The sequence below is a fragment of the Coregonus clupeaformis genome, unplaced genomic scaffold (assembly GCF_020615455.1).
Source record: "Coregonus clupeaformis isolate EN_2021a unplaced genomic scaffold, ASM2061545v1 scaf1784, whole genome shotgun sequence".
In the NCBI taxonomy this organism is placed as follows: domain Eukaryota; kingdom Metazoa; phylum Chordata; class Actinopteri; order Salmoniformes; family Salmonidae; genus Coregonus; species Coregonus clupeaformis.
In genome coordinates, this window is record NW_025535238.1 from 2,109 (window position 1) to 6,931 (window position 4,823).

Consider the following 4,823-nt stretch of genomic DNA (forward strand, 5'->3'; position numbering starts at 1 on the left):
GAAAAAACATCCATATAAAGTCTGACTTGCTTAAATCCAATGGGTTATTTCCTAGTATCGATACAATCGATTTATTACATTTAAAACGATGTTAGATCGATATATGTTGTCCAAAAGGCCAACTCGCCGAGCACAGATCGATGTAGTTGGATCATAGGAATATAAATCGATACATCGATGTAGTAGATGGATCGTTACACCCCTAGTAAAAACACTCCAGTGCGCAAAACAGGGGCACTGGAAAATACAAGGCACACAGGGAATATTCCCGGCGATACAAAATACATGGAGCTCCACCGAGCTTCTCTCTCCTCCACAATAAACAATCACAGACAAAGACAAGGGGGCAGAGGGAACACTTATACAGGTACTAATGAGGGGATATGAACCAGGTGTGTAATAAACAAGACAAAACAAATGGAATGATGAGATGAGGAGCGGCAGTGGCTAGAAGGCCGGTGACGACAAACGCCGAAGCCTGCCCGAACAAGGAGAGGGGCAGCCTCGGAGGAAGTCGTGACAGATACTGTATATTTTTGAAAGAATACTATATTTCCCTTGACAGAGTAATGCTGAATGTAAAAAATGGCTCAACTTACCCCACTCTCCCCTACACATGATGTAACATTTGTTTACGATTGACAGATAATGTTTAAATGCAAAACACTTTATTTTGTGATGGGGCCCTCAGCTCAGTTTGGGAACCTTAATCCAGGCTGGACAGCAGGAACTCAACCTGTATTTCTAGATTCCGCATCACCTCCCCCGAGAGCCTCTCTGGGCTTTCATAGATTGACTCATTGAGGTTGAAGATGGATTGTAGCCATGCCTTCATCTGGCCCTGTTGACAACAGACACATCATCAACTATTATTGAGAGAGAGAGAGAGAGAGAGAGAGAGAGAGAGAGAGAGAGAGAGAGAGACAGACAGACAAATGTACCTTAACGAGGAGGTAGAAGTTCTCAGCAGCCTCTGTCCAGGCTCCTCCAGGAGGGTCAATCCTCATTATGACTTGCAGGAGCAGATAAAGGAAGCTACCAGGCTCCTGGAGAAGGAACAGGGGACATGAGTGAGTGTCTACAGATCTGATATGACAACAGTGTGTATAGCATAGATAAACAACAGGATGTTCCATTCTTAGGGCCACTTACAGATATAGGAAGAGATGTCTTTCCTTCTAGAAGGCTTAGTAGAACGAATTCATAAAAAACATCTGCGAAGTTGATGCGGTCGATCTGAAGTCAAACAAATAGGATAATTACATAATCTTCATTGACAAGCACTTTAGAAAGTCTCATTGAGTAGATGTTAGATGAGAAGACGGTGCCTGCAGCTAACGCTCAAGCTTGCATGTAGACCTACTCCTACGAGAGCCATCTCCGAAAGTTCTGTGGTTATCAAGAATGAGCCAACCCGAAGAGAGGGGAAAAAGGACTATAACAACCATTGGTGTATGAGTGTTATCTGTCTGGAAAACAACTCCTTAATCCAAGGTTTTTATGTGTTTTGAACGATGTTTAAACTTGAACTGGAAAATTGAAGTAGGACCAACTAATCTCTTATTAGGGGTCCAAGCATGCAGCAAAGCTGCTGGTTGTATGTGTTTTTGTTCCCATCCTTAATAGCAGGTGCAGTTTCATTTCAATCTGGGTTTTGGACAACTGGGGCTCATTCAGTAGAGCACATCTGTAACGCACTTAGTGTTATAGATAGAAATGCAATGAATAGAAAAGAGACTGTTCTCTATCGTCACAGTTCAATTCTCTAGGGACTCTTGTCCTTACTGAATAAGCACCATGCAACAGTCTGTCTAGTATGTGAAACCATCAGGAAAGGGCAGGACATTTTACCATTTGAATATGCCGACTGTGTCATACCAACATGCATCATGTAGATATTTTCTAGTTTCACTCTGTAAACCACCATACTTGAAGGAACATTAATGTAGTAATGAGCCTCATGCACTTGATGACAGTTATGTTGAACCAAAATGGCTACCTGTGGTTAAATTTACAAAACCATTACAATGGATTTATGCAAAAACTCAACATTGCTGTTCCACTAATGTTAGTCTTTAATCTCTAACGAAATGTGTATATTAACACATTATTATTGTATGTTATGTTAATTTAGGTTGCATATTTAAGAATGCTCAAACGTTCCTCTGGTTGGCTCTCGGATGCATTCCTGTGAATAACTCGGGCCAATCCAGAGAGAGGGTTGTCCTTGAGCAGATTATGTAAATAATGGGAGTGTTTCTCTCATTCCTCTGTCTGTTGGACTGTTTTATTTCTCCTTGTTTTGAACAGTATGAGCTCGCTATCACAAGTCAACTTCCTTGATTTATGTGAATTTTTTAAATATTACTTCTTTTTTTTGCAGTCTCAAACACAAGCATGTATTCAGTATTGAAGAGAGCGGTTTCAAGAGCTACATGCTTGGATAACTTATTATCTGCTCATGTCTTATGTTTGAAAGCTAAGTCGTTGGTGGGGGGCTTTTGTGTGTAGAAAAACGGACAACTTGTTGTCAGCTTCCTGCCTCCTGTTTGTCTCCGGGCCTCTAGAGGTCATCTGTGTTCCCCTCTGCCTTAGTTCTTCCTCGTGTGTCCTTATTAGCTTGATCCAGGTCACCTGTGCCTTGTTTCACCTAGAGTATTTTAGCTGTGTTTTTTCCCCTGTTCCTCACTTGGTTTTTGAGTCCTGGCTATGTGTCTCCTGCTTTGTCCCACCGTGTCTTTCCAAGTAAGCTTTTCTAAGTTATCTTTAGTTTGTTTTTCTCCCCTCGTGGAGTTATTTTGTTTTGCCTCCTGTTTTGTTACTCTACCTCTGTTAATATACCTCTTTCTGAGAAGAACTTTTGTTGGACTATTTTTGAAGTGCAAAGAACCTTTTTTGTTACATTAAATCTACTTACCTGGAGTATTGCCTTGGGTGTTTCATTTGGGTCCAACTATACCTCCTCTGTGGCTAAGGGGTAGAACCCCCAGCTCCCCACATCTGAGACCGGAGTTCTAGCCCAGCTTGTGACAGAAAAACCAAGTCAATCATGGACCCAGAAACACTCAGTTCCCAGGACCTGTTGGCGGTGATCACTCGACATGAGGCATCTTTCCAGCGCCAGGAAGCCGTTCTCAGCCGACAAGAAGAGCTGATGGCTAGTCATTCTCAACTCCTGGCCGAAATGATGAGTTCCCTCCACCAGCTCTTTGAACGCCTCCCTGGTCCTCTCCCTTCCTCCAGGTCACCCCCAGTGACGACAGGCCTTCTCCAGTGGCGGAGCCCCGACTACCACCTCCCAAGCCCTTTTCTGGGGATCCAAGCTCTTGCCAGGGTTTCCTCACCCAATGCTCCCTCACCTTCGAGCTCCAACCCTCAAGTTTTCCCACAGACCGTTCCAAGATTGCCTACATCATTACCCTTCTTTCAGACAAGGCGCTCGCCTGGGCCTCTGCGGTGTGGCAGTCCCAGGAGGCCTGTTGTGACTCCTACGCTGCATTTGTAGAAGAGTTCAAGCGGGTGTTCGATCATCCTGTCAGTGGGCGGGAGGCTTCCAAGCGCCTACTGTCTCTCCGTCAGGGTCCCCAAAGCACGGCAGATTTTGCCATTGAATTCCGGACCATAGCAGCAAGGAGCGGATGGAATGATGAAGCGCTGAGGGTCTGTTTTCAGGGAGGGTTATCTGAGCCCCCTTCAAGATGAGTTAGCCACCCGAGAACCAGCTGGAGATCTCGAGTCCCTCATAGCCTTGGCCATCCGCCTGGACAATCGTCTAAGAGAGCGGAGAACGGCTCACCGTCAGGTGTCTCAGTCCCAGGTTCCTCTGAGCAGCTCTGTTTCTCCTGTTTGGACTCCGTCATTCAGAGCTTCCCGGCTCCTGAACTGCTCCAGGATTCCCCGGAGAGCATGCAGTTAGGCCGTTCCAGGCTTTCTCCCAACGAAAGGGAACGTCGCATGAGGGAGCGTCGGTGCCTCTACTGCGGGGTTGCCGGCCACTTCCGCTCCACTTGCCCCGAGCTGGGAAACGCCTGTCCCGCCCAGCTACAGGAGGGTTGTGATGGGGAAAATTAGAGCTCCTCCTACTAACGCTGTCCTAGCTATTCCAGCCACTCTGTCCTGGGAGGGCCACCAGCATCGGGTCCAGGCTATGATCGATTCCGGTGCCGCAGGTGATTTCATGGATGTAACCTTGGCGAAGGAACTCAAGATCCCTACCCAATTACTTCCTCAACCCCAGGCAGTTACAGCCTTAGATGGCAGACCTCTGGAACCAGGAAAGGTTACTGAGGCGACTCAGTCCCTGCGACTTACTATCTCTCAACACCAGCAGGAGGAGACCTTCTATCTCATTGACTCTCCCGAGTATCCTATTATCCTGGGTCACCCTTGGCTATGCAGACATAATCCCCAGATCGACTGGCCTACTGGCACCATTCTAAACTGGGGTTCCACTTGCCAACTCACCTGCATGCTTCAGAGTCCCTCAGCCCCTAGTACCCAGTTTCAAGAGTCTGTTGACGTCTCCCGAGTCCCCAGTGTTTACCATCGGTTCAAGGCAGTGTTCAGCAAGGCCCTGGCTACTTCCTTACCACCTCATCGCACGTATGACTGTGCCATTGATCTACTCCCTGGTTGCTGCCCTCCTAGAGGTCGGATCTTTTCCTTATCCTCCCCCGAGCAAGCAGCTATGGACACCTACATTAAGGAGTCCTTGGCAGCCGGCCTCATCTGTGCCTCTACTTCCCCGGCTGGGGCGGGCTTCTTTTGTTGAAAAGAAAGACGGGGGTCTTAGGCCTTGTGTTGATTACCGGGGGACTCAACAA

At 46.9% G+C, this 4,823-nt stretch overlaps 1 long non-coding RNA gene across 1 annotated transcript; it reads right to left on the reverse strand.

Annotated features, from left to right (window-relative positions):
* Nucleotides 1-651: 651 nt before the first annotated feature.
* LOC121562453 lies at nucleotides 652-1,382 on the reverse strand. Its single transcript, XR_006659820.1, has 4 exons — nucleotides 1,364-1,382; nucleotides 1,153-1,236; nucleotides 942-1,046; nucleotides 652-841 (listed from the first exon to the last, which is right to left on the reverse strand). It is a non-coding gene; the product is annotated as an uncharacterized LOC121562453 (long non-coding RNA).
* Between the last annotated feature and the right edge of the window lie 3,441 nt (nucleotides 1,383-4,823).